At 44.7% G+C, this 24,959-nt stretch overlaps 1 long non-coding RNA gene across 1 annotated transcript; it reads left to right on the plus strand.

The window, feature by feature from the left end:
* The first annotated feature begins 736 nt into the window (after window positions 1–736).
* Window positions 737–23,085, plus strand: LOC136098081 (uncharacterized). The gene is made up of 2 exons (XR_010650901.2): window positions 737–2,016; window positions 13,501–23,085. It is a non-coding gene; the product is annotated as an uncharacterized lncRNA (long non-coding RNA).
* The last annotated feature ends 1,874 nt before the right edge of the window (window positions 23,086–24,959 follow it).

Here is a 24,959-nt window from a genome sequence, read left to right on the forward strand (position 1 = left end):
TCGCGGCGTCCCCAGCGAACGCTGCGGTGGCCGGCATGGCGGCCCGCAGGGCCACGAGGGCCCCGTCGCGGGGCCATTTTGCTCTGCACTGCTGTCAGTGCTTGCATTTGGTTTGCCTCGCCTCGGATGGAACCAGCTCGTTTGCCTTTTGTCTTGAGGAAAGACCGACAGCCGCACATCTTTTGACAATATCTTTTACCAGCACGACAAACCTGGCACTTGTATTGCACAATTATCCTGTGCTAAGGGATTCTGCTATTTCTTTAGTGCTGTAGGATGAAGAATGCAAAAGGTGTTTGAAGAGACAGTGCTCGTTCCCGCGTTTACCGGCACACGGGGCGGGGCCGAGGAGCGACGGCTCTGCCATCCGCTCGTCGGGGCTGCTGGCTCGGTCTTTGCGGGAGGCGGTAGCGATTGCTCGGGTCTGTGTCCAGCATGGCGGCCAAGGCGAGCGGCAGCCCCTCTCAGCTGCTGCTGCCGCTCGGTAAGCGGCGCCGCGACGCTTCCGCGCTCTCCCGGTGCCCGGGCGGGGCTGCGCTGGGGCCCGGCCTGTGCCCGGCGGGCGGGCGGGCGGGGAGGACGAGGCCGCTTGCGGGCACGCGTGGGTGGCGCGCTCGGCGCCGCCGCTTGGCGGGCAGCTGGAGCGGGGGGAGCGGCTGTGCCCGCCGGGTCCGGCGGTGTCGGCCGGTGCGGGAAAATCCCGTCGAAGAGGTTACAGGCTTGTGAGTATTATTTCTGCTTGTTGTTGCTGTTTCATTTTGTGTTTCCTGAGGGAAAACTTGCTGTAAGGTGTGTAAGCAAAACGTGCTTGTTTTTTTGGAATGTTTGCCGGCTGAGTAGTTTCTGCCTTGGACTGAATCCTTGGGGGTGATCTGTTCGGGGCAGCCCTGTCATAGGGTAGCAGTTGCGTGACCGATCCTTGTCATCGGGTTCCTACCTGGTAGCCTTGATTTGGCGTGGGTTGTTGTGTTGAACTTCTCCGTAGTGAGTTTGGTTTTCCATTTCCTGAAGGTCTAGGCAAAGATTAAACAAATGAGTGGACTTAAAGAGAAGTATTTATTATTTGGTCATGCCATGTTGCTCTTTGAAACCTGTTTTGATTCTTGGTGATATTCAAGAAATTGCCGCGACTCAGAGGGCAAATCTTGATGTGCTGAGCAGAAGAGTGCAATGGATCTTTTTGCTTGCCAGGTAGCTTTCCTGACCCATGTGGCCAGTTGATCAAGATTCCACTGCACGCCTGAGAGAGTGAGAAAGATCCCCTCCCTCCTTAAATAATGACCGTGATGCTAATGGGATGAAATACTCTTCTTGATCAGCCTGGATGTCAGTCAAGCTCTGTCCCATCTCTGCCCCCCTTCCTCGGCAGGTCCCATCTGTGGGCAGAGCAGTCAGAATGTCCTTGGCTCTCAGACCAGAGCAATTACAAGCATTAGTTCTGTGCTGGGGTGTTAGCTCTTGTTCTCAAACTAATTCCAAATAATGAGCGTGCGAGCTGTGAAAAAGAAAGGTTTCTAGCTGCATGAAGAAAATCAGTTCGCTTTCGGTGAAAACAGCACAATTTCTTTCAGGTATGGAGCCCTCAGGGCTCTGTCAGGGCTTTCTTTTCTCCTCCGCCTTCTTTTCCCTTCCCTTCCCCCTTCCCTCTCCCTTCCTTCACTCTTCCCTAAAAACCACTTCCCAGGAGACAAAACGCAATGGATACAAGTGTTTCTATTTTATTTTGTTTTATTTTATTTTTTAATGTACTTCCTTTGATGTTATTTCATGTCATTTCTGTTTCTCACTCTGTTTCAGAGCCAGTGCTCACAATCCTTAACGCAAGCCCACGTGTAGCCAGGAGCAGGCTGCTGCGTTCTTCACTTTAGCTTGAACAAACAGCCCTTGCAGGCTGGCAAAGGCAAGTCCCAGAGCTGCAGAGAGCAGCAGCAGGAATAGAGGCCAAGCTTTCCCTGGTTCCTGAAGAGGGAGAACCTTGAGAATGAGGCGCGGGACTGACCGTGCACAAAAGAAGAGGTATGTGGTACTGTGGGATCTTTTCCAAAGCATCACATGTAGCGATGACAAGCAGGTGTTTTGCCTTCCACAGCTTGTTTTGCTGCTGTGCTTCTTGGGCAGGGATGCACGAGAAGCGCTCTGGTCCCTGCCAGGCGCTGGTGTTGCCCGCAGGGAGAGGTGCCGAGTGGCAGCTGCGAATCCTTCCTGTTCCTGACAGGACACCAGTGGCTGCTCCAAAGCACTGGGTCCCCATGCAACATCTCTGCATCCTGTTCCCTACATCTGCCTTCTTTGTCTGTAACTTGTTTGGGTTTTGCCTGTTTCTTTCTACCTTGTTTGGTTTTTTTTGTTTTGGTGGTGGTGGTGTTGTTTCTCTTGTTGCTGTTGTTCTGGTTTTGTTGGGGTTTTTTAAGTTTGTTTCGTTTGGTTGGTTTAGGTCAGTTTCTATGAGTTGGTTTTGGTAGGCTTTTTGAGACTGGTTGTTCGAAGGTGGTTGTTTGACGCTGTATGACGTTGTTGGTAGGTTGTGTGTTCGTAGGTCACTGAAGGCTGGTTGTTTTAGGTTAAGGTTTGTTAAGTTTGGTTTAGGTTGGCGGTCTTAGCTGCTTGTTTCCGGTTTGATGGTTTAGCTTGGTTTGGGTTGGTTAGTTTAGGTGGGTGGGTTCAGGTTGTTTGATGTGATTTTCTTAGCGCTGCTCTGTGTGGTTTAGCTGAGGAGGTTTCTTTTTCTCGGTTTTGCTGGGTTCTTTGGTTGGTGCTGTTTTCTGAGGATTCTTTAGCACTGGTTGTGTTAGTTTGGTTTAGGTTTCTGGTTTTAGTAGCTTGGTTCAGTTTGTTGCGGTCGTTTGAGGTTGGTTTGAGGCAGGTTCTTTGAGGGTGGCTGTGAGAGGCTGGTTGTTGAAGGCTGGTGGGTTCAGGTTGCTTGATGCAGGTGATTTTTGGTTGAAGTTGTCTTCCGTCGGTTGTTGTAGGTGGCCTATCTGAAGCTGTTTTCATTGAGGCTGTTTTCTGTAGTTTGGTTGAGGTTTGTTTAGATGATTTTAAGTTGGGGGTGGGTTGGTTGGTTGGTTGGTTATTTGAGGTTGTTTCTTTTCAGTAAGCAGTTTAGGTGGGTTGGTGAGTGTCTGTGTTTTTAGGTAGGTTGGTTTAGGCAGGTTTGGTTTACATTGTTTAGGTCGCTTGAAGGGTTTCTGTTAAGGTTGGTTCAGGTTGTTTGGTTTAGGTTGGTTTAGTTATTTCCTGGTAGGTTGTTTAGGGCAGTGTTATGCACGGCGCATGTTTTGAAGATGGGTTCCTTCAGGCTGGGGTGGCTTAGATTGGTTGTTGAGGGTGCTTTAGGTGGTTTGGTTAGATGTACATTGTGTTTAGTTGGTTTTCGGTTGTGTCTGGATGCTTTGGATGTGAGTGCAGTCTCGCTGGGACATGTGTCCCCCCACTAATCACCAGGCTCGATTGGGCTGTTTCTGCTGTCTCGGCAGACGTCCCCTTCCTCCTTCCCTGCTCCACGTGTTTCCCCGCCTTGCTCAAAGAGGACGACGTTCCCCGCTAGAGGCGAACCGTTGCTAGGTCAAGGGTATACGGTAGCTGCGCCGTGCTTGAGGACCTCCAAACAAGCTCAGGGTCCGTTAGGAGGAGAACCTGGGGTAGTCAGGCTTCCAAGACTGCAGGCACATCCAAGTGAGACACTGCCTGGGGCAGGGTGGCTGGTGGTTGGGTTTTTGTTGTTGAGGTTTTTTAGGGTGTTTTAGCTTTGTTGTTGAAGTTGAGTTGATCTAGATTGGTTTTTAGCTTGGTCGTCGTAGGCTGGTTTCAGTGGTTCTATTTAGCTTTGGGTTGTTTGCTTTAGGTCATTTTGGTGTGGTTATGTCATTTGGTTTCCTATTTTTGAGGTTGGTTTAGATCGGTCGCTTTAGGTGGTTTTATCCTTTATTAGATTGGTTTTAAGTTGTTTGAGATTGTTTAATGGTTATTTTAGGTTAAGATTGGTTGGTTTCAGTTTGTTTAGCTTGTTTGGTTCTAGGTTGCTTAAGGTTGGTTGAGAAATGCCGGTTTATGTAGTTTTAGATTGTTTTAGGTAGGATTTTTTTAGATCATTTGGTTTAGATAGGTTTGTTTTAGGATTGTTTAGGTTGGTTTATTTTGTTTGGTTTAGGTAATTTGTTGTAGATTGTTTAAGGTTCCGTTTAGGTTGTTGGTGGCTGATTGAAGTTTTTTAAGGCAGATTGGTTTAGCTTCTTTAAGGTTGGTTTAGGTGAGCTGTTCTATGCTGGTTTGGGTGTGCTGTTCTAGCTAAGTTTAGGGCCAGCTCGTGGAGCAGCAGGCACCCAGCCCAAATGGCCCAAAGAAGCCGTGGCAAGGGGCCGTGCTCAGCGCTGCAGAGGAAGGCAAAAAACCCCCGGAGACGCTTGCCGTCCCACCTGGGGGAAAAAAAAAGCCTTCCTCCCCCCAGCTGCAGGGCACGAGAGGCCATCTTCCTGGTGCTTGAGCAGCAGGCAGGATCCGAGCCAAAAGGGCCCAGAGGAGCTCTGCAAAGTGGTCATGCTCAATGCTGCAGAGGAAGGCAAAAAACCCCCGGGGACCAGTGCTGATCTGCCCCGGGGGAAAAAATTCCTTCCTGACCCCAGTGCTGGCGATCGGCTGTTCCCTGAGCATGTGAGCCAGACCTGGCTCCTTGTCCCACAGGCTGCTCACGCCTCCCAGGACCTGCCCCAGCCCTATCCTATCCTATCCTATCCTATCCTATCCTATCCTATCCTATCCTATCCTATCCTATCCTATCCTATCCTATCCTATCCTATCTATCCTATCCTGTCCTCCCTTGAGCTGGAGTCATCTCCTGGGCTCCCGAGAGTGCTCAAATGCCCCTGACCTGATGGACCTTGGCGGGGACTAGAATGCAATATATCTGTGATCACCGTTTATTTTTTATGTATTTCATAACTATAGAATTTACATATTTGTGAACTGTTCAGAAAAAATCATTTTAGTAACAAGAGAGTAGTAAATAGGCCATAGGCAAATTTCTTTAAAAAAATGAAGAAAATTCTGTTTCTTCTTAGAAATATTATGTGGAATCACTATCTGGAAGCATATTTTGCTCAGTTTCTTTTGAGAAGGGTATTATTTTCTAAAATGCCCAAGAGATTTAACAACACACACACACACGCAATTTTAGTAAGTAACTCAATCGAACAGTTTAAGCACTCTTCTGTTTCTTCCTCTTGAATGTTTTACAAAAATCTTCCCATAGGACTCAGATCTCTTCTGACTTTAGGCATGTAAAGCTGACATTTTTTTTCAACTTCTTTAGGAAGATGCAGACACTCCTTGGACGCAATTTATCTCACTTGTTCTCATACTGATCTCAGGACATCCTGTAGCTGGGCAAAAATTCACATTTCTAAACCTGCTTATGTACACAGCAAATGTGAAATTTAACTGGACGCACATATTACCTTCCTCATTTCGGGGAGGTCAAAAGGAGGTTCTTAGGGACACGGTTTAGTGCTAGAGTTAGGTTATGGTTGGACTCGATGATCCTGAGGTTTTCTTACAACTGAAATGATTCTATGATTCCATTTTAACAACCCTTCAAATAAAGATTAATTACATATAAGGTACAGCTCTTCTCCATTGCATTCAGTACATCACTTCTGCTGCTGTTTTCAGTCTTTTCCACAAGATGCTGGGGAGGACAACCAGATGTATTCATTTCCTCTGTAATCACTGTTGCTTTGACATTCACCCAAGACCTCTTGCACCAGGATACCACCCTCTGATTACAGGACACATTACTGTTATATCCCCACCTGGACCATAAATACTCTCCAAAAACACTGCATGTCACTCCATGCTGTTTAGTTCCTGTGCCAGGGTTTGCGATGCAAAACACCAACAACCATAACCAATATAAACATTTTGGCTTTGAAAGACTTTCAGTTTAAGAAAAACTCCACCCCACAACAGAGAGTGCCCTACAACCAAAGCTCCAATACAACCTGCCCCCTTAAGCCACTCTCTCATTCTTCTGCTGGTATATATTGAATTTTATTCCACAAGCTGATTCCTGTATAGCCCCTCCAACTAATCTGGGCAGGCAACTTCATTAATCTTTACACAGCAGCCTGCTCAGTAACTGTCAAGTTGGAATACTGTTGGTCTTTGGAAAAGTCAGCTACTACTCAAAGGTCCCTAACAACCTGGATCACCTCTCTGAAAAGGAAGAGGGAATTTCTGCAGCATCTCGATGTATTGCTGTTGAATGTTAATTTACTTTGTGGCCTGAAAGGCATCTGGAAGCAGAATATGATTACTGAGAGGAGAGACCCTAATGCATTATATCCATCACTATTTGTTGCTGTGGGTACAGTTATTAAAGACCATAATAAGACACATTATACCAGATTAGAGGAAAAAATAAACTAATGATCGCCCTATCGTTTTCCTATCTTCTTCCACAAAAGAGTTCAGACTGGTTTGAAAATTAGTGTTATTAGACCTGACGTCAAAGGCAAGAAGCATTTTATCACTCAGCATTGTTATCAGTGATAGAGCATAGAAATAGTACAGCAAAGCTCAATGGGGAATAAAAAATAATTTCTTAAGAAAAAGAGTAGGGGCACTTTCATTCAATTCAAAACTTAGTTATTCCTATGCATAGAGTACCAGGTACGCACTGGCCAAAACCAACCTCAAATCTCTTATAGCTGCTATTTGATGGGGAAGCAACATCAGGGACTCAGAAGTCCTATTGTCAAGCAACAAGAAGAAGAAAGTGGTTGACTGAAGAAAAACCTCTAGCATTTTGTATTCCCTAAAACATAATCCGTTTTTCCAGGTCATGACTGAGATGTGGCCTCTCCTCCCACACTCAGGCCCTCTGAAAACATGTCTCATGCAGCAAGGATCTTCTACAATTTCTCTTTATTTCTATGTGCCAGGATAGGACAGAATGAATTACAGGCTCATTCACTGTCAAGTTTGCATGTCTTCTTTCGCAGCTAACATTTACTTCAATCTTCTATATACATAGCTGTTTGACATAATTGTTCAGAGGTTTATTTTTCAGCCTGCCTAATACTCTTTCTGATGTCTCAGTGATATACAGAATAGAATTCCGTATTTAAGATTTGAAGTACTCATAAAACTGTGTTACTGATTAAAGTCTGCCAAGAAAGGCAGTTAAGGTAACATTTTGAACAAGATTCATCTTAGACTTTTATAGAAGACAGTAGCAACAACAGAAAAGCATGCAAGATTGGAGTGAAAAAGTGAGCCTTGAGTAAAGGATACTGCTAAGATTTAGCAATAACCTTAAAGATTCAGTACAGCAGGAGAAAATAACCAGAGCATATAATGACCTGCCACACTCTCACCACCTGCCAGACACTATAGGAAGGAAAAGCAATCTCAGAAGACCCTGCTAATGGCTCTCCAGCCCTTCATACAGTCAATGCAACACAAAAATACAGAAAACAGGAGGTCCCCTGTACAAATATTTGTTCATAGGCATCCTCCTTTTTTGTGCTTTGCTGCTAGCCTCAGTATCTGTGGCAGGATGCAACCCTTCCCCCCCACTCTCTCCCCCCCCCCTTCAATATGGAAGGAGTAGGCACATCTCCCTCTCTATTACTTGAGGGTAACAGCTTCTTTTGTTGGCGCCTCGCTATTGATTATCGAAAATTGAATAATAACACCGCACCACTAACAGCTGCCGTCCCAAACATAGCCTCGTGGTGACTGTAATACAAGCAGCAGCCCACCCATGGATGGCTGCTTTAGATGTTAAAGATATGTTCTTCATGATTCCCCTAAGGGAAGAAGACAAGGCACAATTTGCTTTTACCTGGGAAGGGAAGCAATACACTTTTAATCAGCTTACTCAGGGGTACAAACACTCTCCTACTATTGCCCACAATGCCCTTGCTGCAGTCATTGACACTGTACAGGTACTGTCAGGCATTTGCATATATCAATATTTAGACAACATCTTAGTGGGCGGAGACAATAAGGAACAGGTGGGGCAAGTAGCAGAAACTCTTTGGAATTTATTAACACAGAACGGATTAGATATTCCACCGTCCAAGTGCCAGGGTCCCAGCCAGGAAGTTAAATTCCTAGGGGCTTGGTGGACAGGGGGAGCCATAGCAGTGCCTGATGATGTTCTGGCTACCATAGACAAGGGGCACACCCCAAACAGCAAAGCAGACTTGCAATGCCTGTTGGGTACATTAGGGTACTGGAGAAAACATATCCCAGGATTCTCAGTGATTGCCCGTCCCCTATATGACCTACTCCGAAAAAACAAGAAATGGAATTGGACTCTACAACATACAGAGGCCCTTAATGTTCTAAAAGATGAACTTAAAGCCTATCAGAAATTTGGCCCGCTACATCCACAAGACCCATTAAGAGTGGAATGGGGGTTTGCAGAACATGCCTCCTATTTTGCTATATTCCAGAGGGGGCCAATAGGGCCAGCTAGACCTTTGTTGTTCTCTTCCACCGCATTTAAGGGAGCTGAACAACGATATTTGGAGTGGGAAAAGGGGCTTCTCTCACTTACCTGAGCAGTTAAGGAGGCAGAGAAACTGTGTACATCACAGAAAGTTATTGTACAAGGCCCCTTCCCTCTGTTGAATTCAATCCTTAAAGGGTTACCCCCCCGAGGGGGTGGCACAGAACGCAACGGTACGAAAATGGTACGCCTATTTAGAGGGAGTTAGCCAATTGTTACTACTAAAGGAGGGTTCTGTAAAAGTTTCAAAACTTCAACAACCTGTGAACGCTGATCAGGTCCTGTTGAGCCTGCCTTCTAAACCCTCTCCAATAAAAGAAGCACCTAAGCTAACTCAGGACTCAGACACACAAGGAGTCTGGTTCACTGATGCATCAGCCCATTGGGTAGGGACAAACTGGCAGTACAAGGCAGCAGCATTGGAGATTGCTACTGGAAAAAGAATAACAGAGGAGGGGGAAGGTAGTGCTCAAGTAGGAGAACTGCGTGCTCTCTTATTAGCAGCAGAAGGAGGAGCCTTCACGATTTACACTGATTCCTATGCAACCTATAAGGGTGCCACTGAATGGATATGCCAATGGGAATCCAACCAGTGGGAAGTAAATTGCACCAGAGTGTGGAGAGCTGAAGATTGGCAAAGACTATTAGAGATAGGCAGGTCACGACCTTTGAGTGTGGGCTGGGTAAAAGGACATGCAAAGGATGGAACCCCCGCTGCCAAATGGAATCAACAAGCTGACTTTCTAGCCCAGATCAGGCTAGCTGAAAGCATACCAGAGGAGTGGGCACAGTTAGCTGAATGGTTACACCTTAAGCAAGGCCATTCTGGAAAAGCAGATCTTTATTACGAATGCCGATCCCGGGGTTGGCCAGTGTCCGTGGGAACATGTGAAGCAATTCTCACAGCCTGTCCACAATGTCGGATCAGACTTAAAGCTGATCACCCAAATCAGGCCCCGGTCCTACATATCAGGCAGGGCAAGACTCTCTGGAGCATGTGGCAAGTTGACTATGTCGGGCCATTGAGACCCTCTAATGGAAAGAAATACATCCTGGTGGGGGTAGAGCACAGTTGCCACTCAATGGAAATAAGAGATAGAAAAGGCCACAGCTTGGGTGCAAGGACAGGGAAAGTGGGGAGAGGTGCTTCTTCAGGAGCTCCTTCAGGAACTTCAAAGAATAAAGGAAGTATTTTTTTTTTGATTATGCCTTGTTTCTACTGGCAGATATTATTTATCTACAGGGCTCTAGGGAAGTGACATTAATAAATCCACCCCCTACTGAGAAGTTATCGCCATACAGAGAAAATGAAGGACTTTGGTGGGGGGGAGGGAAATAAATCTTACACTTTCTTTGTTTCTTTTTCCTATGACACCTCTGTAACAGAGGCTGGCAGCATACTGTGTGCTGTACCCATCCAGCAGCACTAACCTGTCCTTTCCTGGCAACCTCTGTACGTATCCCAGCGGCTAACAGTCCCGAGGGCAACAAAAAGAGCAATGCAATTAAGCATCATTTGCTGCTTGGGCGTTCTTTTGAAGAGAGTGAGTGTTTTCTTTGAGTCATTGACACTAAACATTTGGTACATTTTATTTTTGAACATAGCTCAGTGAAACAAAAGAAACTGCTGAAGCAGAAAAATAAAATCACATGCACATTACTTCCACAGTGCTACTAATTGTTTCCAAATGACAAGTCAAAACATCTCTGAGTTTGTTGTTAGGAGATTAATTTGGACAGCTGAAAAAGTTACTCCAACCCTTTAGATACTACCCCTGCAATCTGAGTGCAAGATCATTTTATCCACAAAAATCTTATTTGCATACACAAACAATGTTAATGTTGCTTCAGTCAGTATTTGTTCTTCTTCAGATCACCACAAGATGGGGGTTTCTGTTTGTTGGTAATGCAGCACTCATCACACTTGAGGAGAGATGTGTCAGGCTAAACACTTTAGACCCTTGTCCAAATCAGAACCCACGTAGCAAGGTGGGCAGGTTGGCGGACATTGCAGGAGTACAACATAATCCTGCTGGTAGTCCTGCCAGAATGATTGATTACTAATACTTTCAAAAAACCCACAAACAGGTGTTGTATTTCAAGTCCTTAAAGACTGTAACTCAGTGCTTCTGTTGTTTCTGTGGTAACAAAATAGTATTAATAATATAATTTAATGGCTAAACAACAGCAGCACTCCAGCTAGTGTGCTAGCCATGTGCTCATTAGCTAGAAATCATGATGTACCAAAAGCTCATTTGAATTGGGGCAATCATTTAAAAAATATTATTCTAGCTTCAAGTCACAACATATGATTAATGATCCAGTTGCAGGACTACATCTGATGGTGAAGATTTTCTTATTCCTCATTAGAAAAAAGGTGATCAATCCCATCGGTTTTATAACACTGTATCAGATCTGGCTGGGACAGAGTGAATTTTCTTCATAGCACTTTGTATGGTGCTGTGTTTTAGATTAGTGACCAAAACAAGGTTGATAACACATTTTAGCTGTGGCTGAAAGCGCTTGCACAGCATTGGGGGCCTCTGTTTCTCACTCTGCCCCCGCTCAGCGAATAGTTTGGGGGCGTTGCAAGAGGTTAGGAGGGGACATGACCAGACAGGTAACCCAAACTGATCGAAGAGATATTCTGTACCATATAACATCACACTCAGCAATAAAAAGGGAGGGGAGGGGATTTTAGGGGGATTAGCTATCTTTTGGTCACGAACTGGCTGAGCAACAGTCTACTTGTGGGAGGTGGTGAGTGATTGCCTTTGCATGACTTTTGCTTGCTTTGTCTCTTCTTCCACTTACCTTTTGCTTATTAAACGATTTAAATCTTGATGTACAAGTTTCCTTGCTTTTACTCTTCCTTTCCTCTCCCCCCATCCCATTGGGGGTCAGAGAAAGCAAACAAGCAGCTGTGTGGTGCTTCACTGCCTTCCAGGGTTAAACCACAACAAAGATGAAAAGCTAACTGAGTCAGAAAAGGTTAAACAGTGTGACTCATAAAAATTTTTGCCAACATACTCATAACACACACCCACCTCACCCCAACACACACACAGCTGTGTTTTTGGGTTTGGCATTTAGGCAGAAACCCCAATTCACACAATACCCCATGAGAAAGATCCTTGTCTGGATTTTGAGAAGACCCCCAAAGGCCTCCTCTAGTCATGGCAGGGCTGACAGCAGCTCAGCTGGATCTAGATCCTCAATATTAGAGATACAAGAAACAGTACAATGCAGTACAAGTGCAGTCAGGCAAAACACTGGATGCAGAAAACGTTTCTGCCAGTGCCATTCTGAAGATGCAATACTCACGTAGGAGAGCCTGTATGTAGGTGCAAAGGACTCCAAAATGCCCATTCTCCTTGAGCACAGAATCTAGAGTCATCTGTTCATGCCCACAGTCAGTACTCAGGGCCCCACCAAGTTTTAGGACAGCCCAAACATTGCCAATTACTTCAGGTCCCTGCATGGGCTGTTTGCAGAGTTCCTGCTCTGTATGCATGTCTGCAATACCATAAATCATTTTTGATGAATAGGACCATTTCTCAGTCAGCAATAAGCTGCATGCAAAAAGGCATACGTGAACATTTAGAGGAGTCACTTAGGGTTTGTTCTGTTTTAAAGTGCCAAGCTTAACACCTAACAGGACATTTCACACTCTGCTCCAAGTAGACATGGAGAAGCCAAGTCCCATCTGCCAAGAGCAACTGCTGACTCAGCTCTACTGCAAACAGAGCCCAACTCTCACTTGCATTGATCACAGTTCCAAAAGTGCAAGAGCCAGAAACTCAAGTAAATAAAGTCAGGATTCTGCTTTGGGATCCACACTTGGTTTTAACGTGGACTTAGCCTTTCAGAACAAACTTGCCAAGTGCTGTTGACAGTCTTCCACTTCCTTTGGACCTCATTTGCCTAGAATTAGATGTTTTCTTTGTTAGGACACCACTTTGTAAATAATTGATAAAATTGCTAATTTCTGAATTGTTTTCTCTTAGCTCCTTACAGTCAAGGGAATCATAAACAATTACTACATCTGTTGGCTCAACGGCAAGTCTTCAGTCAGAATACTGCAAATTCACCTTTGCTCTGTCACCACTACCACATCCCCCCAAAAATCTATTTATGTGCTCACAAATGTGAAAGAAAACATTTTAAAAAACCCTACACAGGTCAAGGTGATGTGTACAAGCTTAGTATGCTACCAAATTCACTTGTTTGGTACACAAAAACTACCGAGCTTGCTGGATAGACTTAATGTTTTGAGAGGCAATTATCTTGCTTTAACTTCACCGGAACCTTAATAAGTGCCTGTTTTTTATGGTCTGAAGTGAAAGTTAGTCCTCAGTCCATGACTTTGGCAGCAGGTATCCATCTAACACTCCATAGGCATCAGGCTCAAAACACTGACCCCGCTGAATTTATGAGGTAAAGTCCTGACAGTTTCAATTAAGCCTGAATCCCACCCCAACACAGCTCAGAGCCATCATGTGGGCTCCAGCAGACAAGCAACATTTATCACCTCCAGCTCTTCTGTTTTGCTGGAGATTAACACCAGGAGAAAAAGAGGCAACAAGAGCAATAGTGCAACCATTTTTTCAGCTACCCCAGGTTCACAAGGCTATTTTACTGGGCTGTGCTATGGAGCCTCAAAGCTGCAGGAGCTGAGGAGGAGGCACTTGTTTGCTGCTGTTGCTGTGATGAAAACCTCCAGCAGAAGGGAGACAAGAGCTACAGCCAGTGACACCTTCCACCATGGCTGCCTAATCCAACAGACTCCTGAGAGGCAGGTGCCTTTCAAGATGGAAGAGAAGGCAGCACCCACCAAGACACTAAAACTGAAAGAGAAATACTTAAAGGCTGTATATGCTTGGATCTATCAAAATCAAGATGGTCAGGATAGGGAAAAAAGAAAAAAAAAAACCAAAAGACAATGCCATAAGATCAATTCTACCTTTTTTTTTGTTTCTTTTCAGGAGCCCTGGTCTGCACAAAAACACTACTTCGAGGTTGTGTTCAGCCCGACCAAAATAAAAACCCTCTTGTTGACTTTAATCAAGCTCCAGTGCCCTTTTGCCTTCTGAAAAAGAAAAGGCAAGAAAAACAAACAAATAAGAAAAAAAAACCCGAAACCAACAACAACAACAAACACAGGAAAAAAACAACAACAAAAAACCAACCAAACAAACAACAAAAAACAAACCACAAACAAAAAGCTAAATCATGGTGGACACACTTTGGCTTTGTTTGAATGTTAAAGTCTACAGATAGCTGCACACAGACACCATAAACCTACCACAGAATCTGACACCACTGGCAGATGTTGTACAAAACGGCCCCAGAAAAGGAAGGGGCAGGGATTATCAGGGAAATCGGTTTTGCATGGAAATGGACATTTATAATTTACCTCCTGATACACACAAGCTTCCTCTAGAGAGACTGGAGTTCAGCCTGTGAGTGCTGGTTGATCTCTGTCAGTATTTCTTTTGGGAATACTGAGAAAATGGAAAAATTATTCTCTTCTTGAAAAGCTGCTCATGGACATGAGAAATTTTCAGTGCAAATCTAACTTTATTTTCCAGTTCCCTAAAGGCATTTTGTTCTGAAGGTTTTGCCATCAACTTTAAAACCATACTTCAAATAGAGTCAATAAAATTAGATTAAAACAGAAGATTTTAGTCTGTTGTGATACCAGACTGCACACCTGCAAATCAAGATCGAAGAACTCTCACTAGGACTAATATAGAAAACTGAAGCAGTGCCATACATCAGATTTACTTTTCATCTTGCACTAGCAATGCTTACATTTTCAGAATTCTGTCTTGAATTTAATTTCACTTCATCAAAGCAGGATGCTAACCTATAGACGGAGTTTTACCATGAACACTAATAAGGAAGCATTTGAGAAGGGCGAGTGTTTAAGCCCCTCATACAAGTGTACATATATATGTCTAAGGCACAAGAGACTGCTAGGCTCTGCAGGTGATAGTTTTGTACAGTCCACAATTTGTAAATGAGAGAAATATCTGTTAGTTTCAGGGGGGAAAAAAAAATCATTTAATTACTGTCATTAAGAATAAAATTCAGTTTCTCTTCTGGCCAGCTCAATGCTGATGCAATGATCTGGTCCTCAAGGAATCAAAAGAGTCTTATGGTGGCAAGCAAGAAAATTTCACCCTCCCACAGAGGCAACAGGAGCCAGATTCTCACCTCTGTTCCAGGAAAATATTACAAAATACTACTAATGAGGAATTCCTCTTTTATAGAGCCATAGCATGTCCAACAGCCCAACGGTGGTCAGCCTTCAAGGCTACATCTACAGGGTCAGATGGAACAGGGCCACAAACAGGTGTCTGATCCTGAGGCCAAACAGCACAGGCTGGCCTGTCTGATCTACTATAGGACCCAGTGGCCCCAAAGGACACCTGTGAAGAGATCCAAACCCGGGTCAGTCTGGTGAGAACAGTCCCTCGTGTGCCACCACCCCACCACATCCAGACACTCACACAAACCAGCAGCACACGAGGGAACGACTCAGAAGAATGAGAGAGCAGCGTTCAAGCTCATTCATTTAGCAGCAGAAGTATAGTCTGAGAGTACCTGTGGGCTTTACACAAGAAAGTACAGCACTGAGCAAGCCCTGAATGGTGAATTAGATACCGCACATTGATGTTGTTGTGGCTGTAGAGGTCACATGTCAAAAATAAAGCCTCCAAATGGGATGGATCCCATGGCCTTTGCAAAATGAGCATGCCCAGTAGTTTTGATTCTCCTCTAGTTAAACGGAACAGCCCAAAAGAGGTATCAGAAACCAAGATCTTATATGAAGGGTAAACAAGAGCAACACATGATGAAACACGCCATTGTATCCAGGAATCAGGAAAAGCCTAGGAGGGAAGCAAATAGAGGAAGGACTCAGCTTTATGTTGCATTAGCAAGGGTAGAAAATCTGCAGTTGTTTGTCACACTGTATGTATTCACACTTACAGTTAATAATAACTATCAGGTTCCCTTCAAGACCTGCTGCAATAAAATGAGTGCTTAATTATAGCTCAGAACAATAATCTTTAGTCATGCTTCACTTTTTAAAAATCCCAGTGTCAGACTTTTGTGTAATTATGCCCTCGATAAGCAAATGTGCGTCACAAGAGTTGCCAGCCAGCTACAAAAAAAGCAGGTTTCTCTCCATGGCAGCAAGACCAGCATCCAACAGGCTTTTCTCACCCGCAAGAAACTAGTTTGAAAACAGATCGCAAAACTGAAACAAAACAGGACAGGCCATATTTACTCTGGAAGCAGACCTAAATTTTCACTTAGAAAAATGCAGAGGTACAAACATTGTTTTTATGATTACACTAGACAGACACAGTCTATGGACCTGCCTGCTCTCAAAACCTTTGTCAGAATTAGGCTACATTTCCTGTTGCAGGAACTCAATGTACATTAGCTTGGAGCTGCTGCAGCTTGGATTGCTATACACTATGTATTAAACCAGCCAGGTCTTTTCATGATCTTTGGGCATGGAGAGGAAGCACTTGAGTATCAACAAACCATGAATGGAACTCTGTGCACAGGTAATGAACCAAATGCTATTTGCACATTTAACAGAGTGAAACACTCTTGTATTTGTTGTTTTGGCTCACTACCAGAAAAAATAGTATACAACCATCACAATTACATTGGCATGGATTTTGTTATTAATTTCCTCTAGGTTCTTAAATTATAGAAATAAATTCAAACATGTAATTATACTTTGATGCCTGCAAACCTTGCCAATGGAGACCTGAGTCAGCGTTGTGGTATTGCACAGAACAACTGAAAAAAACTCAGGAAAAAGGTAAATAATACACAAAATATGCAATTAAAGCATCTGCCACCCTCACAGCTCAACCTTAATTCCACACCGCCATACGCTGAAAATGGTCACTGGGAGTGCCTGTGTAGCATCTGCAAGCTTGAATTCACCACCAAGAAAAAAAAAGTCTTTTATTTTATGAAATAAGGCATTGGAATTATTGCCCATGAACATTCAATAGACATCCATCATTGCCTGTTTCTGCTCAGTGCTTAGCAAGAACCTCAAGAGCATTTCCACTGCAGGCCAGGGGCACCAAGCCACCCGTGTGCAGATCTGCCATAATGTCCCAAATTCTGTGGCAGGCCCTATGCAGCATTTTAATAAGACAAGGGAGAACTCATTTCTGTACCTGTCTACCACAAATCTTGGCCAAGTTGCCTAAGTCCTGGGGCCGAGGACACGCACTTCTGCTACAGTCCAGCTGCAGATGGTAGCTCCTTGAGGCATAGTATCTCATCCCCTTTAAGCTAGGTGCTATACTTTGATCTCCTCATCCATCAAACAGGCATAATGACTTCTACTTTCCTTGGAAAGTCTTCCAAGATCTAGTTATTGCTTAAAACTAGCATATATGCTCTTATATAGACCACAGGAAAATGAATTTCATTGCTTAAAACACTACTTGGGACCAAAGCAAGGTCACAACTGCAGCACAGGACCACATGGCAGGCAGGTAAACCTGCTGTGCCAGGTTGTGTCACCCAGCATAGACCACCTTCCCCTCCACCCCATCCTGCCCCCATGGCAAGCAGTTTCCAAGAACTGTGTCTAGAGAATAGGAGACAAAGAAAAAGATGCTATGAAACATGGAAATAGCATCCTGAACTACTGTTGGGACCTGGGAATAATCTCTTCTGGCAATATCTGGTCATCCCAACTGAAGACACATCTATGCCACGTGGCCTAAGCCAAGCAGCACACATGGTGTGAGACCACGTCCTGTTCTGATTGCCAGCCCGCACCCAATTGGATACAGCTGTATTTGGGTAGCATAGCACCCAGCGTAATCAGTCCAGCCTAAGATAATGAACCAAGCATGCTTGGTTCTGGAGTTGTTACTGCACACAGAGCCAGCTCAAGCCTCAAAAGGCAGACTTCCCTTAAACAATATTTATCCACATGCTCCAAACTATCCAAGCAAGGTGATGCCAAGACTTTTAATAGGATTCATAATGCAGCTATTTTCAGATCTTAGTGCTAAGCTAGAGATCTGCATTTTCCAAAACATTATTTAAAAAAAGAGCAGATGACCTGGGACTGTGAAGCCTGGAGAAGAGAAGGCTCAGGAGGATCTCATTTTTGTATATAAATACCTGAATGGAGGGTGCAAAGATGACAGAGCCAGGCACTTTTCAGTGGTGCCCAGGGGCAGGGCAAGGGACACACACTGAAACACAGGATGTTCCCTTGGAACATCAGGAAACACTTTTTCACTGTGAGGGTGATCAAGTGCTGGCACAGCTTGCCCCAGGAAGCTGTGGAGTCTCCATCCTTGGAGACATTCAAAAGCCATCTGGACCATCTTGGTGACCCTGCCTGAGCAGGTGAACTGGACAGGATGACCACCAGAGGTGTCTTCTAACCTCAAACACTCTATTATTCTGAACAATACCTGGACAGGTACAATCCCCATACCTGGGGTACAAGAAACAACGGCACACAGGTTTGTCCAATTGCTGTTAAAGGCAGTACTTGGGCTGCCTGTGGTGTTCAGAGTTGTGCCCTAGAGTGGTTTGTGTATTGCGACTGCTAAATTATGAGGCCTGTCCAAAAGGTCTGCAAAGGATGAGGACCAACCCAGAGGTCTTTAGAAGACCTGAAAATCCCTGGACTATGATTTCCACCTCCTCTACTGGAAGGCATTCAGTGTTTCTTTTTTTATCCCCAGTCTTCACTACTAGGAAAATAAGTACATTGACAAAAATTTCAAGTATCAGGGGATTTTTAAATGAGACACTGGGAAGAACTGGAAGAATTTCATATTTAAACACAAAACTTATCTATTTAAATTCTGCCTTTTAGACTACGTGCTTTCTCAAACTCTGATTCTAACCACAACCTTTTCTACCATCAAGAAAAAATGCAAGCTTCCTGCTAAGCACTGTTATCTCATCTATAAGCTTGTCAAATATGTTGTTATACATAAATGATGAATCTAACAAACTACTGTCAGTGTGCACTTTCTATGCTCAAAAGGGTAATAAAGTCTTGTACTGCTGTGTTGATTATTCCATTAGCTGAAATATCAGGAGTCTGAGCTTTGGACCAGAAGGCTGTGGGCACACCAACCATTGACTAAATGGTATGTTTTCTGAAAATCCCTTATTAGCACTTTGGCAACATGCCCCTGCTATTCTGAGAGCCAGATATCACCACCTTGAAATAATGTCAGCCATTTAGCTTTTCACAGCAATACCTCAGCCACAAGCAAAAACACCTTCAGATCAAATCAATATTATACTGGATTCACTCTTTTTCAGCTAGTTAAGATGCACTGGATTCTGATCTTTCATATTTCATAGCTGTAATGACATTACTAGCCAGTAATTAGCAAGTTTTATCAGCACTGCATGCTCTTAAGTCTGAAACAGTCCCCAAGAGCTCAATTTAGAGACATATATCTCATTTGTTTAACACAAATTTAGCCTCCTAAATTATTCCTTTTTTCCATAAAGAGCCAGCACTAGAGCCCTGAGGCACCATCTGTAATTAATATAGATGTATTTTTTTAACTATTTTTGTATGTATACATAGCCAGAAGTTAGACACTTTCTGTAGATTTGCATTCATTATATAATAAGACACAGTCCTGAATGTCTTAGAAACTGGTCATGAATGAAGATGGCAGAGAAGTAGACAAAAACAGAAAACTAGAAATAAAATCCATGGAAAGAACATAGCATGTAAAGAATGGCAAAGTGCTTTCCGTTAACAGAGGAAGGGCTTCAAAGTTCTCAACTCAAAGAATGCTCTTTCCCTACAAGTCAAATTAAAACCTCCAGGTATTTTTGATGATCTTAGGAAATTGTTTTTTATTCTTACACTTGCAGCTGAAATCCCCCAGAAGTCAAAGTACCCTGCCACCTCCAACACATCTCTCCTCTCCCCTCTCGTTTTCTCTGTGCTATTGGATGTAAATCACTCCTTGGGCCGGTGGAGATAATAATGCAGCTAACAAATAGGGTCACAGAGCCCAGTGGATTAAAAAATTATGTTTAAACTATTTCCTACCTACTTATAGTTGGCCTTTAGGCCCTTAAGGACTTTGAAGTGATGCCCGTTGTTCTAATGTACATATGCACAACTTTAGCTTAATAATGTGTCCCACAGATTAGATGAAATGTTTTATGGATTAAAAAACATATATTGGAAAAAGTATCCAAAACTAATATATCACATTTCAACCTGAGACTAACCACAGATAACAGACTCCCCAGAACACTAGCGTTTCTACATAGCCTGTTTCATTAATCTGGCAGAAAGCTCTGTCATTGATGCAGTCCCACACTGCAGAAACAACAGGAGACTAACCAGAACATCACAAGCAACTGTGCTCTCCAACTGGAAGGACTGGGGCTGTTTGGCACCTGGGCAGAGAAACAAAGCAGCTCACCAAGTCCTCTCACCCTTCATCCTCATCACAAATAACATGTTGGGTTCTCATCGTTTTAAGGAGAAGATGGGGGGTGTAACATTGGTGGTTGGACATGAAAGAGCAATTTAACATCTGAGGGCTCTACAAAGGATGGTTAGGTTGCCAGGAGACAACATGGGATGTTTGTTTGCATGCTGGTCATGGAAAAGAGCAGTCCTGCCTCAGGAGGTCTTTTCAGGTCCTTCAGTTGAGCACTGGGAAAGGGCTTGGAAGGTATCAGAGAACCCAGTGACTGGAGTTTGGGTTAACAGAAACAGCAGGGAAATCAGTGGGGAAAGGCTGGAGGTCAGGCAGTCACTGATAATGAGATTTGAGTCAGTTTCTGCAGTTAAAAAATTCCTGTGCTTGAAAAGAGAAAAAATAAAATAATTAATTCATAAGTTTTTAGCACTAATTAATAAACGAGGCCCTGACTCTTTTCCTGCACTTCTCTCATGTGATCAGAAGTGGCTGGTAACTCGTATGATACGGACAGACTGGTGCACTCTATAAACCTTTTTCCTCTACTGTCTGAGGCCTTTTGATCAGAACATCATTAGAGATAAATTAAGGTTTTATTAATTTATGCCTTCGGTCTCATTCCTATACCATACTCTAAACAGATACAGTCCCCCTGCAATCACAGCATCATAATGCAATCACATGATATGCAAATGTTGCATTATCCTACTGTGACTTAAAGACTAGGCCTTAAGATCAATAAAGCCGTTGGAAGCCACTTTGCAAACTGCAATTGGAATGTTTTGCTCTTAGGCGGATGAAAATTCATCCTGAAATGCCATGGGTACCAGCATGTGGCTTTTCAATTTTATAAACATTTAATATTCTGTGATATAAAATGTTTGAAAGCAGAAAGGCCACGTGCTGGTACTTGTAGCATTTCTGGATGAATGGTGTCAGGCCCTTTCCTGGACATAAGTGATGGGCACTGAGCGAAACAGCAGATTGCATTTGCCGCCGTCCCTGTATTCATGCCCACCAAAGCTCAGGAAACTGCCAGGTGAGTCCTTGAAGGAACGGTGTCTCCAAGAGCTCCCACAAGAGCACTGCACCTCTGCCCCACTGGTGATTCAAGCCCAGACTAAGTCTGAGCCTCTTAAGTTGGATGCAAGCAAAACCCAGTCAAGTCAAATAGTTCCTGACTGTCTTCTGGTCTCCTCCACTGAAACTGGATCACAGAATCACAGAATCGCAGAATGTTAGGGATTGGAAGGGACCTCGAAAGATCATCCAGTCTAATCCCACTGCCGGAGCAGGAACACCTAGATGAGGTTACACAGGAAGGTGTCCAGGCAGGTCTTGAATGCCTTCAGAGTTGGAGACTCCACAGATCAATCTCAAAACCCATTATTGTGTTTAATTGTTTAATTTTTCTGTCAGTGCAAGGCATCAGTCCTAAATTTAATTACACAGGTTACAACGTAAGCAAGGAAATCTCTTGCCTACTAAATTTGACACTGCTCAGCTAATAAATATGTATGTTCCTGGCATAAACAATAATACCTTAAAATATACTACAAATGAGTGTAACAAAAGAAATGGCAATATCATTGCTCAGAATAACCATCTTGAGAAATATTTGGATCTTGAATGTGTGGCTAAGCAACACCAAACTCTCTGTGAACTTAAATATTCATTTGGAAGTATCAGCAGCAGACCACTGCCTCGAGGCTTAGCACTCAGCTGAAATGACTGCAATACTTGTCATGCACTTTAGCAAGATTTTAAAGTATTTGAAGTCTACAAGCTATGAACCACTCAGAGGAGGAAAAAAAAGTGCTGCATGCTCTAAAATCTATTTTAATGCCAAATTAATTCCTTCCACTCAAATTCCAGGTAAATGGCATCTCGACCCTGCTGTAAAGAAGAAAAATAGGTTGCATATTCTGCTGTATGTTCTCTTTTCTCCTGTACAGTGAAGTGTTAGAAGGCATAATCAGATAAATCCTAATGGCAAATCATTAGTGTCAACCACTATCATTCCATCTCTTTCAAGGGACGATGACACTTCAGAATCTGGCCATATTCTACTGATTTTTTGACAAATTTGGATGTTGGTATTAAAAGGTTGATCAGACATCAAGTGCCTTGCACTGAAGACATAACTGCAGGGTTTGAAGTGAAAACACCAATGAGTTAGTAATATGAAAAATTTATGGGACATAAAAACAGTTGCTCCAACTCATATAATGTCATAAATAGGAGATAATCAAACAGGAAGAAAGTTGGAACAGTATGAAAGGAAAAAGTCACCATGGTCATCAAACCTTCTCATGAGAGAGCCTACCCTTCTGTGAGGAGCCACACTTTGCATTTAGTTAGATCAGTACCTTTAAGCTTTGTTAGATCATTGATTCCAAATGTTATTGTGTGTGTGGTCTAAAGAGTAGATACAACAAAAGAGAGCTACAAAGCAAGTCTCATAAAACAAACACACCTACCACCTAATGTAACGTATATGTGTATGTATATGTACAGGAGAAAGCTGATGCTAAGCCGCACAATAAGCAGGTTATTCACTTCCCTGACTGTAACTTTCTTCTCATATGAGCTTGCTTCCCTGCCTTCCTTTACAACATATTCAAGATTTTTTAACCAATGCAGCATCCAGACGTCTTTTTATTACTCCTGACTGAATAAAACACACCAATCACTTTGTATTACCCAAAATGTGATGCACTGTTTTGAAACTGAAGTACAGCTATGGGAAAAGTTTTCCACAGACACACACAGCAAGAATGGAAATCTTTGGCTGAGGAAGTTTCGACACAGTGGGAACAATTTCAAACTGCCAGCACCCCGGGAAGAAACTCCTAACACTTACCAAGCTCTTTCCCCCGCTAAACTCTACCCAGGTTACTGCATAAGAAACCTGGAAGGGTGTTTCCAAAAGGTGGACCCAGTTTGAAGTCACTACATCTCTGCAACCACAAACTATCAACTATCCTCTCTATGTCGTCCATACAGCAGGTGAAGGGTATACTGTGCATTTATAAAAAGCTTACTAAAACCTGATAAATCATTAAACCACTTGTAATTTTTTGTGTAGTTGTAACATATTTGGCCCATCATTTCGAAACGCTCTCTAACTTCCAGCGACCTCCTTCCCCCCAAAAAACCAGCCCCCTCCCCACATCGCACCGCTGGAGCAAACAGCGCTCTGCCTCCGAACAAGCCCCCTCCGCTTCCTCGCTGGGCGGGGGGAAAGATGGCCGAGGCTGGGCTCTTCCCCTCCACACCCCGGGGCACCCCCTGCCCCTTCCACTCGGGGCTGCGCCGCCCGCCGCCGCTTGGGCGAGCCCCGCGCCGAGGAAGCGGCGGGGGCGGCCGGGTGCCGGCGGCGGCTGCGGGGGGCCCCGGCGGTCCCGCCTCCCCCCGCTGACACTCACGGGCGCCGGGGCTGCGGGTGGGTGTCGGGGGCTCCGCGAGGCGGTCCGTTTCATTCTCCTCCTCTTCCTCCGCCTCCTCCTCCTCCTCCCCGCGGGGCCTCAACACCGCGGACAGCGGCGGCGGGGGGCGGCTCGGTGCCCACCCGCACCAGGGCGCGCCGCGGCCGGCCCAGGGCCGAGCTCACGGAGCCCACGGCCGCCCCGCGCCGCCCGCTGCCCCCCGCCGGTCCCGCCTCTGCGCGGGCAGCGGCCCCCGGCACGGCCCGAGCGCCGCTCCCCTGGCCCCACCTCCCCGCACGGAAGAAAAGCTCCCGCTCCGGGCGCGGCCGAGCCCCGCCCCGCCTCACCGGGACGTTGTGTTTCTTCCCCCGCCCCACGCGAAGAGTGTGGGGAGACAGGAGGGGAAGGACCCACCCCGAGCACCCCCAGACCGGCGCGCCCTCCTCCAGCCTCCCCGGAGAGCCCCGTCCAACCCACAGGTGTCGGCTGCGGTGCGTGAGTGCCATTGGCACCAGGGAGTTCACGGCACCGTTTCAAAAGACACATTCATGCTGCTCTTCATCCTCTTCATAATGGAGCGGAAGTAAATCCAACACTTTTTGCTCTTTCTTAATGTCCTTATTTGTCGTTCAGCATTGTCTCCTGGGACCAGTCAGAGGGTTCTCTGCTCGCAGACGGAGAGGCAGCACGGTGGTATCCAGTGGACTCAGCACTGTGCGCTCTGCTCTAGCCGACCCTGCCTTTCGCAGGGGGCTTGGGCTGAATGATCTCCAGAGACACCTTCCAACCTCAACTGCTCTGTGCTATTAGACATTACAATATCATGTACCATGCTATATTGATAGCTTGTAACTGCAGAGTTTAGTACTATAGGTAGAGTCACCAACTTTAACAGCATCACTTGCAGAGGTCTTGTACAATCCAGATGCAGCTCTGAGCTGCTGGAGACTTCTATAGTGGAGTTTAATCTCGTATCCGTAAAACAGATATCGTAAAACTTTACCAGGGCACTTCAGTACCATCCTAACTGTGATAGATATTTCCTTAGATGTTTAAAACAACAGTAGAACATAGATACGCTTCCCTGAGCATATTGTCCCTGTTTCTGCACCTAACGGCTCAGCAGTACTGACTAGCAACACAAAAGTAACCGGCTGCATCCCTACCAAGAACAGAAGTCAGGTAATTGCAGCCTGTAGTCCCAGGCTTGTCTGGAAAGAATGTGCCCCTTTCCCAAGCAGTTCTGTGCCTGCGAGCTCACTGCCGCCAGCTGCTCTGCTCTCCTGTTACAGCGAGATCCCAAAGCAACTCGACACTGACGCAATAAACTGCAAATGGGAATTTCTTTGCTAGGGCGGTCTGCCTCTTCTGGATGAAAACAGTGCCACTACTGCATCGGAAAGCAAGAAAACAACGGCACACGCAGCCTGTTCTTTTTAACCCTCTGCAACCGTTCCACTAACTTTTTTTTTTTTTTGTCTCAGTGTCTCTACCTGTATTTTCTTCTTGATTCTACTTGCAGAGAAGACAGTT

This window comes from Patagioenas fasciata, chromosome 2 (genome assembly GCF_037038585.1).
Source record: "Patagioenas fasciata isolate bPatFas1 chromosome 2, bPatFas1.hap1, whole genome shotgun sequence".
Lineage (NCBI taxonomy): Eukaryota > Metazoa > Chordata > Aves > Columbiformes > Columbidae > Patagioenas > Patagioenas fasciata.